This window comes from Trifolium pratense, linkage group LG5 (assembly GCF_020283565.1).
Source record: "Trifolium pratense cultivar HEN17-A07 linkage group LG5, ARS_RC_1.1, whole genome shotgun sequence".
In the NCBI taxonomy this organism is placed as follows: Eukaryota; Viridiplantae; Streptophyta; class Magnoliopsida; order Fabales; family Fabaceae; genus Trifolium; species Trifolium pratense.
Window position 1 is genome coordinate 19,286,762 of NC_060063.1, and position 16,335 is coordinate 19,303,096.

Genomic DNA, 16,335 nt, shown 5'->3' on the forward strand with positions numbered 1-16,335 from the left:
AATATTACACCACACTTTAAATGTAACTTAAATTGTTCGAAACATCAAAATATGAAATTAAAAACCAATTAGCTCAAAAAGAGTCAATTATTTTCCTTTTCATCATCACTAAAAAGAGCAACCTCTAGTTAGGTTCACCGCTAGAAAGACTAGCAATTTCAAGAATATCAACTATATATTAAATAAATTTCATTCATCTCTACGAATATCCCACATTTTTGTTGCACTTTCATTATAAGTATTAATATTTATCTTTCTTGAGAGAAGACGAAGATTGGTATGAATAAAAACTAGATTTTCATCTCTCTTTGAATTGAGTCTATTCCTTTTCAATGAATGAGTGGATAATTCGGGCGGCTAATTTGTTATTGTTTTTTAGCAATAGTTGTCACTTTTATATTATAAACAAATAAAAAACGTAAATCTTCCTATAAAAAAAACTAATAATAAAAGAAAAATGAGAAAAAAAAACCGTGTTTTTTTGGATTGGTGTACCACGCGCGTACCACAGGTGTACCGCGCGTGCACCCATTGCAAAAAACAAAAAAAAAATAGGTACGGCATCGGTGGGCACCGGGGGAGTACCATACGCGTACCGGTACCCGGTATGTATCCGGTACCGGTACTCGGTCTAAAATGGAGTACTCATGCAACATAGATTAAAACAAATCATTTGCCACGTTGCTCATATTTATTTATGTATAATAAAAAAAGGGAAAATAATATACAATAGAGGGGTAAACCATACCTTGGAAAATAAATAAAAAAACAATACCAAGCTTTCAAAAAAAAAAAAACAACAAAAAAAAATGCAAAAGAATAGGAAAAATTTTGAGATTTTGTAACCAGGAGAATTGGTGTTATCCAAGATGACTATAATATTTTTGTGATTATATGAATACTTTTGAAAATTTTCAAAAGTTAATGAGTAAAAGTAATCAATATCAATCAATTAATTTGAATAAAACTAAATAAAATATGGTCACAAAAAATTAAAATAATAAAAAAATTACACAAAGTGTACATGAAAAAATTTAAACTAAATAAAATAAAATGTCAATAAGCAAAGCAAACGACAGAAAGTGGAGTAAGAACATGGCTTTAAGTAGAGGAATGGACGACACGTCGTGGTCTTTTAGCCTGTTGGGTGCAACACTAGATATTCAGGGTGTGCAGGGTGCAATTTTCATTAGAATTATAGGTGTAATTTTGCAAACTCAGCGGGTGCAACTGCACACCCTCAGCCAAGTATAGATCCGCCTGATTCACAGGTACATTCTTATGTTTAGGTCAAAAACATTGGTTTCTCATTTTATATTTGATTTAAGGAATCAAAACCACTGTAATTGTTGGATGGAAGCTTTTCAGCATTTTAAATTGAATATTTCCTCTAGGATTATAGTGGTATATTAAGACATGAGATATATTAAAATCGATAATTTTCTCCGTTTGCATATCTTTTCTGTTGTTGTTACTTGTTAACTTGTCTAGTGAATTGTAATGCAACCAATGAACTTAATTTGTTTATCATGCAGCCATTTAACTTGTTATTTGAAGCAGACACCAAATTTGTTTTAAGCAAATATGATGGTTAGAAAGTATGCTTATAGCCTCAATTTAATGCATATGAAATGTGGCATGGTTTAAAAATGTATAGTTTAGATTGAATTTAAAGTTACTTTATTATGCATCAAATTTGATACATGTTTTGCTTGTATAAGTTTATTGAGTTTTTTAAGTTCCCCATATGCATGTGTTTAGTTACTTTATTATGTATCAAATTTAGTATTGTAGTTGTACATCATGTTAATTTAATTAAGCTTATTTCGATTTTTTTAATAGACGATAAATAATTTATAATTAGCTTGGATTTTGGGCATGGATTCATAATTAGCATTTTATAATTATAATTTTTTTGAAAAGCTTGGATATTGTTGCGAAATTGCTAGGATATTTAGCTAGAGATTTATTGCGAAATCGTTCTGACAATATCCTAGCGATTTAGTTAGGAAACACAAACTTTTGAACACTATTTAACTAGATATTAATTGGGAACTAGCTAGGATATTCTTTATATTAGTTGCAAATTAGCTAGGAAATATTTTGATAGGTGATTTGCCGTCCAATCCATGCTACGCCCTATATGACAGCTAATTCACAACAAATCGGTAGCTAACTCTGTTTTACTAGAGATTAGCTACGAATTAGCTACAAGCGCCGTCGTAGCTAATCCCATATTTTCTTGTAGTGTCTTTTAATTTAAATAAAAAAAAAGTTGAATAAACCATAAATAAATGGATAAAATATTTGATTTTTTTTAATCATGGGAGACAAATTTATTATCGATCAACATTATATATATATATATATATATATATATATATATATATATATATATATATATATATATATATATATATATATATATATATTATATTTAGGAATCTATGTAGGAAATTTTTAAGGAAACCTCTATTAAATACATAATTAATACTCCACATATAAAGTTAATTACTCTTATTAATTTTTATTTATATTTATTTTATATACTTAATACTTAATACGTTTAGCTAACTCTGTTGAATCTATTTTTTGATCTAAATTTTCAAATTCTATTTTTGAATTTATGAACCATCACTTATAGACGATTTTTAATATAATTTTTATTAGCACCTTTATTTTTTAGATTTACATGAAAATGTTTTCTTTTGTAAGAAAGACAAATACAATTAAATTAATTTAATTATGAGAAAATAATACTACTGTAACAGAAACTATTCATTATGTAACCAAAAAAAAAATGTAATAAAAAAAGAAAATATTCATTCCGGCAAGTATAAAATGGTGTTTATTTATATATAATAGGATAAGATATGGATGAGTATTTTATTTTTCATTGGATAAGTGTGGAAAATTCATAATATAGAAATAATATATAAAACAATGAAACAATACGCAGATGATCATCACTATATAAAACAACAATATAATTTATTATATTCTTTTCAATAAAAAAAATGTGAAGTCCCGGTAGAAAAACGTTAAGCAATAAATTAATTAGAAAGTGATGAAAATGAAATTGTGGCTAGTGATAGTATCGAAGGGGAGACTAAGATATTAAGCTCCGTCTCCGTGTAAAGTTGTTTCAAAGTAAGTTTCAACTACTTTTGTTACAAGCTCCTTCCATTCATTTTTGTTCATCTATACATATCTATACATCTATACATATCTATATCTATACATATAATAAAAAGGATACTTCTTTTTGGTGTGAATTTTATTTATTTCCAACTTTACCCTCTCATACATGGGTGGTTGATTCAAGGAATTGATAACTAACTCATTTTTTAGTGTGAATTTTTATTTTCCAATTTTACTCTTCAATAATATTGGAACTAACATCACACTACATGTTAACACTACATGTTTGTGATGCCTCAACCATGAACTGCTTGCATCATTTTCTAAACCGACAAAATCATTCTAACATCACACTTAAATTCTAAAAATTTTGCGCCAGATCAATCTCATTTCAAGCCATTACACACTTCTAGAATTCATAACATATTGATATTGTTGAAGAATTGGATCTTTGTATTAAAGGTAAATTTTTTATGTATTTAAAAGTTTTGGTTACTTTTCCTACTTTTATAGTTAGCAGGAGATGAAGAATTATTCTATATTTCAATCAAGCAATTCAAGAAGTATCTATACATCTAATAAAGAGATACTACTTTTTATTTCAATCAAGCAATTCAAGAATTATCTATTCAACAATTTTCTTAGTGTGGAGTTTTATATGTCAATTTTGCCCTTCAATAATATTGGAACTAACTCATAACATAATCACTACCACACCACACCTTGAAACCGCTTGCATCATTTTGTTTACTGAAAAAACCATTCTACATTAACATCATTCTTACACACTGTGTTTTGCGCCACATGATTCTATAATTCATTGGATATTGATATTGTTGAAGAATAGTATCAAAGGTATTTTCTTTTTTTAAGTTTTAGTTGATCACCTATCTTCTTTGAAAATCTCCTTCAAATCTTTTGTGTAACGAACAAAGACACGAGAGAAATTACAAAATGAAAAATGGAAGGCTAATCTTTTCCAATTTGATCTTTCACTCTCATTCATCTGGTTTTTTTCTTACTTATTCCCTCTTCTATTTTTCTTGGTTGGTCCTCATTTAGTTCTTCATTTTTAGCCAGGTTAATTTTAATTATTTTTATCACATTTTAACCAAGTTCATGTTGTTAGTGTTGATTAGCTTAAGGTTAGGCTCAGCAGGCTCATGGCGTGCCAATGAGCAAGGATATGCGCGCGCAAGGCAAGCAGGCTTGGCCTGACTTGGCCTGAGATGACTTGGTTAGCAAGTTAAGCACTTGTATGTGTGTGTGCACTACAAGAAAAATGTCACTTTGCGACACTTAGGTTGCAACAACTTGACTATAACCGTCGCAATGTGTTAATTTTAAAAAATTTGCAACGATTTATGCGACACTTAGGTCAACCGTGGCAATATTTTGGCTTTTTAAAGCGGCAATATATTTTCCATTAGCGCCCATTGAAATTTTTGGCTCTCACTCACTTAATACCAAAAAATAAAAACACACACACAAAAAAAAGTGAAAAAACACATTTCATTGAGAAATCCCTAAATCCCAAAACACTCTCTTCATCGTTCCCGCCGCCACCACACTCACACTCCGGCGCAACTTTCTTCATCGTTCCCTTCAAGAGAAGTGAATGGGTTCATCGTTCTCTCCAATCGTTCTCTTAAGGTATCAAAACTCACTCTCTCCAATCTCTTTACTGTTCCCGTCGAGAGAAGTAAGATCTGTCGTTCTTCCAAAACTCGACTGCTCTGTCTATCTAACAACCACCTCCATAACCAAGAATCAAGTCTCAAATTTTAGCTTCATTCCTCTTTTCTCTATTTGGCAAAGAATCTCCACAAACCTAAACCCCAATTCCGAAATTTTCCCAATTCCTCCATTATTAGTTCATGCATGTACGAATTAAGGCTTCAAACTTTCATTTCATACCAAAAGGAAAGTCAAGGTATGAATAAAATTTGATTCTTGTTTTCCTCTTGTTCTTTCACCATCGAACCCCCAAATTCTCTTTGTATTTGATGCCTTATTTTTCCCAAATTCAGAATCCTTTTTCACGGCTTGTATTCATGAGTTTTACTATGGGTTGGAGCATTTCAAGTATTGGAGGTAATCTAGGTAAAATTCGTATGGACCTATGACTAGTATTTCTGTCATAACTTTCACTCTGTAATCCAGATTTGAACGATTGCTGAATTTTCAGAATCTAGACGAAATTTCCTTCAGTTTAGTCACTCATTTCATAGCATTTGGTTTAGTAACGAGCTCTGAAAACTTGTTTGAAGTTGGGTTTCTGATGCTGTGAAAATTGCAGGATTTTCCCGACGGGTTTTACTCGCTCAAGCCGCACAAACGGGTAACTGAAGCTTGAAGTTTCGTTTTCCTTTTAAGTTCCAGAAGTTCCCTTGACACATGAGGTTGGAAGTTTGGATTGAAAAGAATTATAAGACGAGATTCAATTGGAGCACTAGAATAGATTGGAGAACAAGCTTTTGATGTAGACTATGTTGTGGTTGTAATAATCAAGTGTTGAGAGAGCTACAATTACAGAGGTGAGTTCCATAGATAGAAATCCTTACCAATATTAGTCTCCCCACTATTCTCATGGAGAATTGGGTTTACGGGTAGTTAGAATTAGAATCTATTTCATGAGAAATTGCACTTTGATGAGATTGCCCCTTTAGATTAGTTCTCTCAAATTGTATAGATTTAATGCATGTTGTTTATGAATCTTGGTGACTTCCCTTGTCGTTGTTGTGCTACTAACTGTTGGCCTAAATTGTCACTAAAATGCATCTAGAGTAAGGCTAGGACTGTGTGAGGATAATGGTACAAACTGAATGTTTTTGCAGGAAACTGGTCACCTGGGCATTCTGCCCTCTGCGTCTGGGGCGTGGACCACTGCGCTGGAAGCGCAAATAACAGTGTTTCCCAGACTGTTCCTGCGCCTGGAGTTACATCCAGCAGCCCCGTTTGCATTGTTTTGCATTTCCGGACGCTTTTGGGACACCGTAATGTCCCTAATGGAATAAGATCATATAGGAATGAAAAATATAGTAGTTAGCTTAATAAATTGCATAGGTTTGGTAGGAAAAACAAACTGAATACTATGGACTAGATGTATTATAAGTTAATTCAGGACAGGTAAGAATATTGACAGTTGATCTTGAAATGTAGTGGACTTTGGGCCACAAGTGTTAGATTTCTAATGCTAAATGTCTATGATGAATAATATGTTAAGTTGTGGTCTATAAGGCACCAGAAAGGCTTCCTTATGTAGGAGTTGGAGCTGGATTGAAATTCTATATAGAATTTCACACAACGATAAGATGAGGTATGACCGTACGCTTTAGCCCTGATATGATAGGGAATTTAGCCGGGTATGTAAGGGAATGGTTCGAGACTACTCACCTCGAATTATTCCGTAAAATCAACTCAGACAAATAATTGTGTCACACTTTATTTGCATTATACCGAAAATAATCGTGAAATGAATATGTATATGTTTATGTAATTGATCAACTGTCAGGAGAAAGGATATTAGTACCACCCTAAGATAGGTGGGATTCACTGAGGCTTTATGTCTCATCCCACTCCTTTTTATTTTTTTTCAGATAACAGATTAAACGAGTCAGGGGTAAGAAGAAACTAAGGATTGAAGATGGAAGATTTTATTACATTAGTTTCTTCCTTGCTTTGTTAGATTAGTCTGATAGATATGTCTGATGATTATTTACCATTGTGTAATGGAACTTTCATTTCCTTGTGCCTGATATAGAATTTAGGTACTTGTTTCTTTTGAACAAGCTATTCTATAAATTTTAATGTATCTGAACCTCAATTATGTATATCTTGGTCAATATTCTAGACATTTGACATTTGGATGTTACAAGGAGGTCATTGAACTTATATAGTTTTACTGTGCTTATGTTATTGAAAATCATAATCCGTTTCCATGTTGATATTTGAAGGTAGGGAATCCTCTTATGGAGTTAAATATGTTCTCAATTCAAGAGCAGAGTTCTTATGGTTCCATGGACTGATTTCAAATTCTGCTTTCAAATGTTAAGGTGTGTACATTACTTTGTAATCGTTTAACAGAACTTTCATGTTTATTAAACTTTATTGTGAGAATCCTTTATTTACAAATGGTGAGATAGTACTAATTTCCCAGTCTATCATAATTGTTAAATGACAAAAGTCAAATAGTTTTATTAATTGCAGAGTATATGGCTGTCCCATTTTATATCAAGCATACTTTTGTTAATTTTGTTCTACCATCAAAGAAGAATTTTGCAGGGTATATGTAGTGGTTTACTTTCTTCATTCCCAACATGAATTCTATTATAGGGTAAATATTAACTTTGAGTTGTTTTGGACCTTAATTTTAATGTGAAGGATGAGAAGCCAACCAACTGGTAGTTTGCAGAATCTGTTCAGATGAAGGGGAAACCAATCACACATAACACAAATTGCTATGGTTAGATAAAATTTGTAAATTTCCATCTCCTTTTAACACTTACATTAAATAATGCTCTATTACTTCCATCTCCTTTTAATATTTCTCTAATAGTAGTGATAATAGTATATCCTCTTATGGTATGATTCTAGCTCTTTGTATATTATGATTGACCTTTTCATCTCTTTCTTATTAATTTCACTTAATTGTTTCTTTACTACACTATTGTGATTTATTTTCTGTTATAGTATGTTATTGCTGTTGCTGCATAAGTTTATGGTTTGTGTGCTTCTCGCTATGTTTTTGGTTGTTTCGCAGTTCTGTTGCTAAAGTTTGAATGCGAACCCTCTGCGAGACCACCGTGAGACCATGCAAAAGTTGTTTGCTACCACACCATCACTATTTTCAATCAATGGTTCCAGTTGTAGTGGGAGATGTGATTCCAGATGGAGCTTAATTTTGTTGCCCTTATTTGTTGTTATTTGTGTGTGCGCTATAGGTCCGGGGTTTTTAATGATTGAGTCCATTCGTTTTTTTAAGTATCCTAATATATATTTATGTTTTTCCAGGTAACCGAATAAGAAAAGTCAAGAGATGGTAGCACTAATCAAGGATTATGAAGCAACATCATGTACCAGGGAATGTTTAGATATTTTAAGAACTTATTTTGCCATAATTCTTGATCGAAGCACATCAAAGAGTATTTGGGAATCTATGAGACAGAAATATCAAGGTTCAATAAGGGTGAAACGTGCTCAATTGCAATCTTTGAGGCGTGAATTTGAGCTATTGTTGATGCAAGAAGATGAATCAGTAGATGACTACTTTCGAAGAACTCTTGCAATTGCTACCAAGATGACAGCACAAGGTGAAACATTATCTCAAGCCACTATTGTTGAAAAGATCACAAGATCTATGACTCAGAGGTTTGAATATGTTATCTGCTCAATTGAAGAATCAAGAGACATTACTGCAATGTCTATTGATGAGTTGTAGAGCAGCCTTCTTGTGCATGAAGGAAGCATGAAGAGGCACAGAGCTAAAGATGAAGAGCAAGCTCTGAAGGCTTCCAATCTTGGCAGGGGTAGCAACAATTCAAGCAATTGAAGCAACACCAGAGGGAGAGGACGTGGTTCTAGGGGGCGTGGAAGAGGTAGATCCAATCCAATCTCTAAAGAATTTGTTGAATGCTATAAATGTCATAAGCTGGGACACTATCAGAGTGAATGTCCATCTTGGGAAGAAGGTGCAAACTATGCTGAATTCAATGAACATGAAGAACTCTTGATGATGGCTCAAGAAGCAACAGTTCACACACGTGATCAGGTTTGGTTCTTAGATTCTGGCTGTAGTAATCACATGATAGGCAACAAAGAATGGTTATTTGATTTTGATTCAAGTTTTAGAGAAACAGTGAAACTTGGTGATAACTCCATTATGTCTGTCATGGGAAAGGGAAATCTTAAGCTGCATTTAGAGGGGAAGATATGTGTGATTAGTGATGTGTATTATCTTCCAAATCTTAAGAACAATCTGCTTAGTATTGGCCAATTGCAACAGAAGAATCTTACTATAGTGTTTAGCAAGAACACCTGCAAGATATTTCATGAAGAAAAAGGGTTGATCATTTCAACTCCTATGACAGCCAATAGAATGTATGTTTTGCTTGCACCAGTTATGATGCCTCAGTGTCTTGTAGCAAAACATGAGGATATAGAACATATATGGCACTGCAGATATGGCCATCTTAATTTCAAAGGTTTGGTGACTCTTGCAAAGAGAACAATGGTGAAAGGCTTGCCTATATTGAAAGATTCAGCAGAATTGTGTCCTGATTGTGTGATTAGCAAGCATCACAGAGATTCTATTCCTAAAACAGCATCATGGAGAGCCTCAAGCAAGTTAGAATTGATTCACTCTGATATATGTGGCCCAATCAATCCATCTTCTAATGGAGGCTGCAGATACTTCATAACCTTCACAAATGATTTCAGCAGAAAGACTTGGACCTATCCATTGAAAGATAAGTCCAGTGCTTTTGAAGTTTTCAGAAAATTCAAAGCATTAGTGGAGAAGGAATCTAATCACCAGATCAAATGTCTTAGAACTGATTGAGGTGGAGAGTTCACTTCAAGCCAATTCAATGATTTTTGTAGTGAACATGGAATCAAAAGACAATTGACTGCGGCATATACTCCTCAGCAAAATGGAGTTTCAGAAAGAAAGAATAGAACCTTGATGAATATGGTGAGAAGTATGATGTCAGGGATGAATGTACCAAAGAGGTTTTGGCCAGAAGCTGTAGTTTGGGCCACACATGTCATCAATAGAAGCCCAACATTGTCTGTGAAAGATAGAACACCTGAAGAAGCATGGAGTGAAATGAAGCCTTCAGTAGCTCATTTCAAGGTATTTGGTTGCATAGCATATGCACATGTGCCTGATGTTCATAGAAATAAGCTAGATCCCAAAAGTGTCAAGTGTGTTCACTTAGGAGTTAGTGAGGAATCAAAAGCCTACAAGCTCTATGATCCTGTTCAAAAGAAGATAATCATTAGCAGAGATGTTGTTTTTGATGAAAAACAAGGATGGAAATGGAATGAAACAAGTGACAAAAAGGAAGTTGAGTTAATAGACAATGATGCTGAAGATTCAGTACAAGTTGAACCTGCTGAAGTTGATCCAGTCACCACTGAACCAGCAGTTCAAAGTGATAGTGACATGGATACTACTAGTGAAGAAAACTATGATAACTCAGAGGATGGTGTAGGGCAAATAGCCAGAAGACCTCCAGGCTGGATGAGAGATTATGTGACTGGTTCTGAATTACAAGAGGAGGAACAGTTGCAAAATCTAGCAGTTTTTAGTAATAATGAAGATCCAACTTGCTTTGAAGAAGCAGTGAAATTGGCTGTGTGGAGAGAAGCAATGGATCAAGAGATAGAGTCTATTGAGAGAAATAGAACTTGGGAATTGACAGATCTTCCTCAAGGTATGAAGAAGATTGGTGTGAAATGGGTTTATAAAACCAAATATAATGAACAAGGCAAGGTTGAAAAATACAAGGCTAGACTTGTAGCTAAAGGGTACAGTCAGCAGTATGGCATTGACTTCAATGAAGTATTTGCTCCTGTAGCCAGATGGGATACAATTAGAACCATTCTTGCATTAGCTGCCTCACATGGTTGGAATGTATATCAGTTAGATGTGAAAAGTGCATTCTTACATGGTGACTTAGCTGAAGATGTGTATGTTGATCAACCAGCAGGTTACAATAAGCAAGAGGGAAAAGTGTATAAGCTGAAGAAAGCCTTGTATGGACTTAAGCAAGCTCCAAGGGCATGGTATAGTAAGATAGAATCTTACTTTGCTCAAGAAAAGTTTCAGAAGTGTCCTCATGAGCACACATTGTTCATAAAGGAAGATGATAACAATAATGTATTGATTGTGAGTTTGTATGTGGATGACTTGATTTTTACTGGCAGTAATGAAGTCATGTTTGAAGAATTCAAGACTTCTATGAAAAGCAAATTCTCAATGACTGACTTAGGCAAAATGAGGTACTTTCTTGGAGTAGAAGTAAAGCAGTTTGATGGTGGTATTTTCATCTGTCAGCAGAAGTATGCAAAAGAACTTCTGTTGAGGTTCAAAATGGATCAATGTAACAAAGTGTGTAGCCCTATGGTTCCTGGAAACAAGTTGATCAGAGATGAAAATGGAAAACTGGTGGATGCCACTAATTACAGACAAATGACAGGTTGCTTGATGTACTTACTTGCAACCAGGCCTGACTTGACATTTTCTGTGTGTTTGGTAGCTAGATATATGGAGAGGCCTACTGAGATTCACTTAGCTGCAATCAAAACAATAATGAGGTATCTCAAAGGAACAATAGAGCTTGGCATTTGGTACAGAAGGAATGAGAAATTGACATTGGTAGAATGGTCTGATAGTGATTATGCAGGTGATCTAGATGATAGAAAATCTACATCTGGATATGTGTATATGCTTGGCTCAAGTGCAGTATCATGGTCTTCAAAGAAGCAAGCTATTTTCACTCTATCCACCACTGAAGCAGAGTTTGTAGCAGCTGCTTCATGTGCTTGCCAAGTGTTGGTGTAAGCCCTAGAGGCCAATACTTTTGATGCTTGTATCTATTATTAATAAATAAAAGGCATTTCATTATTATGTTTGTATGTCCAAAATGATAAAGTCCCTAGAATAGTTGAATCCATTTAACTATTCTTAAAGTATCTGTAGTCGAGTTTTATTATGAATTGGGATAATAATAAAACATAGAGACTATTATGAAGATAGACTGATGATCACATCTCATGGATCATAGGATAAGGAGTTATCAAGTCTTGACATAGGTATAAATATTAGGAGTAATATTTATACTGGATTGACCCACTATGAGAGTACTACATATAATGTTATGCAAGATGTCATAAGTTGCTCTCATGGTGATAGTGGTGTATACCACCCTCCGACCTGAAACCACTATGGACCTTAAATGTAGAGTCAGGTACTTTGCTGCTGATCAAACGTTGTCCATAACAGGATAACCATAAAGACAGTTAATGGGTACTTCACAAAGCATGCTAAGGGACATGAGTGACCTAGATGGAATTTGTCCGTCCTGCATAACATGATAAATGTCTAAGGGCCCAATATTGAATCGAACAAGGGTGACACAGTGTATGCCTTGTGTTCAATATAGACATAGGGGCTGTTGGGTTTTTTATGTTGGCTACATTTTGCAAAAACATACTTTAGCCAAGTGTTGAGACATATGTGGTTACCCCAAGTGTTGTGACAAATGTGGGTACACTTTGGAACAACATCTGTCTGTGTATCTGTGCGCGCCAGCTAGCGGTTTTTAATTTCTACTCAATCTTTTGAAGATTTGATTAAAGAATTGTTTCAAGGTTTCTTACAGAGGAAGGCGCACGTGTTTAATGTGTTTCAGGAGGCAGCCAAACCCTAGTTATATTTTCTAAAGGAATTATATTTTTGGAAAATATATTTTTGTGTTTCAAAAATAGAACTATTATTTTCAGAAATATATCAGCTGCTGCCGCAATTCTAGAAGCCCTAATTTTGTCTTGAAGCCCAAGTCGTTCTACTACTATAAATACGAAGGCAAGCATATGGTTTCAAGCATCTAAAATCGTGTCTTACAAAACGTGTGTTTTTAGGGATTTTAGAGTGTTAATTGTGAGCCTTTCTTGTGTCTCATTGATGCAAGCTTAGGACCTGTGTTTATTGAGTTGTAAGTGTGAACTTCTCCTAAGCTTTGAAGTACGGAGATTGTTCTAGTGTGTTGTGTGATTTGCTCGTAAGCTTTTAAGCAAGAGTGAATCTTAGTTTTCATAAGAGTGTGTCTCCACCTTTTGTAATCGTTGAAGTTGATAACAACGCTGAGTGTGTTGTTAAGGTGGAAATTGGGACGGGGTCTCATATCTAGGAGTTCCTAGGTAGAAGTGTCATTGGGTAGTGATTAAGTGAGAAGTTGTAAACGGGTGAGTTTAGCTTCGAAGTAATACTGCTGATAGTGAACTTCATTCCTGGATTGGTATCCCCCAGAGTAGGCAGGTTGGCTGAACTGGGTTAACAACTCTTGTGTGTTATTTACGTTACTGTCTTTATTATTTTGTGTTCTGTGTTCTGTGTATAGACAAGTGTTGACGCACCTTGGTCAACATCTGTCTACTACGTGACGGACAAGTGTTGACACACTTTGATCAACACCTGTCTACTGTGTGTGCCAGGAATTTCAAGGGCAAAAGGGTAATTATGCACATAAGCATTATCACGGATAAGGTTTGTCAGATCACAAGACAATTCCGTGACTTGGGTAGCAGTGATGTGTTGCTAGATACCGCTCACTGTTTGTTATAATTAAATGTATAACTGCCAACGTTACGGAAACCTACAAGGGTCACACACATAAGGACAACCTAGTGTGAGATAAGGAACACCGTAAGGTACGGTGTACCTCAGAGGAATATAGAGATGTGATAAGGGTATCACGGTAATTAAATAAGCGGTACACCATATGGTATGGTGAGGGAGCGTCCATGTGTACATGACACATGGGGCAAGCGCCCCTTTGGTTATTTAATGAAAAGGGCTTTAGTGTAATTTGGGCCCAATGACAAGTGTTTTTGTCTTGGTGCACAAGACAAGGAATTCTATAAATAGAACCCTTGTGATAGTGAGAAAATCACTTGAAGCAAATTCTCTTGCTAAACCCTAAATCCTAATTCCTCCCACCTCTCACTAAAAACCTTCATCCTTGGAGCTAGCACTCTTCTTGAAGGTTGTTGTTCGTGTGGACTAGCTAGAGGCGTTGCCGTTCATCTTCAACGCTCGTGATCAATTTTGATTGTGAATCAAATCTCATCCTTCACAAGAGGTAAAAGTTCTTAACACGAATCATGCTCATTCGTAAGGATCAACAAAGGAAAATTTTAAATTCCGCTGCCCTTTTTTAATCACTATTTTCCTTCAGTGGTATCAGAGCCACTTACGAATCCATGATTTGATGTTTGTTTAATTCCTGTTTTTGTTTTAATTCGATTAAAACAACTAATAAAGATTAAAATCGAGTAATTAAAATTTGGCATCTATTTGTGTTTGATTTGGTTGATTGACATTGAAACGGCTTCGGAATCCAACTTTTGTATGGTGAAGCAGCGATATGTTAATCGTCCTAAGTTTACACAAACAAGAATAATCAAGACTTATATGTGATATAAGTGATCGTGATGCAAAGCGGTGTATGTGATATACCGTTCATAATTTCGTTCATTAAAACAAATTGTGAAAGTTATTCAATTAAAGCGATCCATGTTCACTTGCTTTGGAATCCGACATTAGTATGGTGAAGCAATGACATGTTGATCAATTAAAATTGAGTTTCGGTCATGATAAGTTTTGACGGCATGAAATTGCTGTATAAGGATTCGCGACAACACAAGGGTTGTGCTGTCAAAAGCGAAATTCCATGACCTGAATGCGTGCCCGCGCTGGGCACAAAACATGTCGCGCTGGGCGCAAATGGCAGAAGCCAGGATCGCATTCTGGATGCGTGCCCGCGCTGGGCGCAAAACATGCCGCGCTGGGCGCAAAACATGCCGCGCTGGGCGCAAATGGCAGAAGCCAGGATCGCATTCTGGATGCGTACCCGCGCTGGGCGTAAAACATGCCGCGCTGGGCGCGAAAGGCAGAAGCAAGGGTCACGTTTTGTTTGCCAAAATTTTGATTTTAATTCACTTAACAGGACTTAAACGGATTATAATAATAAAATATATGTTTGTTATTATGCTTATGCAATGATCGGTTATGGCCTTAGTTTTTCTTTTGTTTTATTTTGGATTTTAAATACGACCTGCATGTCGTGCCTTATCTCTCAATCTCTTGATGTAATTCTCTTCTCATCTTATTCCCTCGTATGTAAAGCGAGTATTCTTTATGTAAAGTAAATATTTTGAAGAAGAATTCAAGAACAAAGGATGATGACCTTGGAGATCATGCTTGGAGAAGTATAGATCGTTATTAGGTTAGCTTAGGTTCTCTCATTGGCTTGAGAGAACAATTGCGCCAGGGGCCATAACTGTTTCATTTATTTATATATGTTGATGCATGTATATGTATGTATGTTGATGCATGTGAGAGACGATTTATATGATAAATAAACCGGTGAGATCCAACTAATTAAAATTTCCTCAAGGTTAATATTAAGTTTATGCTTTTCGTATTTTAGAACTCGTCAAGACTAGTGTCAAATATTGTGGGTTCGTCCAACGCGAAGTGCATATTTTACATTAGTAAGGCGCGATGGGATAAACGTAATATCAAATTTCTAAAATATTGGGTCGAACTTAACTAAGCTAAAATATAATGAGATTATATATGTTTAGAAGCAAGAATTGGGAATGATCCATAAGATGGATTAGAATAAGGAGTTATTCACCCAATTGAAATATTCGAGAATTGTATAAGATACAATTGGAAGGAGTTCCTACCTAAATAGCTATGTTTTGGGTGATCAACCAACGCTGACTCAAGACATAGTGAAATATGGATCTCGATCCACTAGAAGATCTTCCAACGGGATTTTCCGAATCAAATGATGAGGGTCATTTGTTTTGAATAAAATAGTGGGAGCGTATTTAATTAAAGGCCTAATTGAATATGTTAATGATACTTATATTTTTCACTTCTTTAAATGTAGATTACCATGACAACCAACACTTCTAACAACATTTTGCGATCAATCCTTGATAAAGAGAAATTGTCTGGGACAAATTTTCTCGATTGGCACCGTAACTTGAGGATAGTCCTCATGCACGAGAAAAAGCTGTATGCTATTGAGGAACCCCACCCTGATCCTGAGGAGGAACCTGCCCCAAATGCTCCTAAGGCCCAAAGGGATGCTTATCAGAAGCGTCTTGATGATGCCTTGGATGCAAAGTGTCTCATGCTGGCTACCATGACCTCTGAGCTTCAGAAGCAACATGAGGAAATGAATGCGTTCGATATGATCGAACACTTGAAAACGCTCTACCAAGAGCAAGCCAGAATTGAGAGGTTTGAGGTTTCCAAAGCCCTTTTTCGAGCTAAGTTATCTGAGGGATCTCCTGTAAGTCCACATGTGCTCAAGATGATTGGGTACGTGGGGAACTTGACAAGATTGGGATTTCCGCTCGGAGATGAGCTTGCGACTGATCTTATCCTGCAAT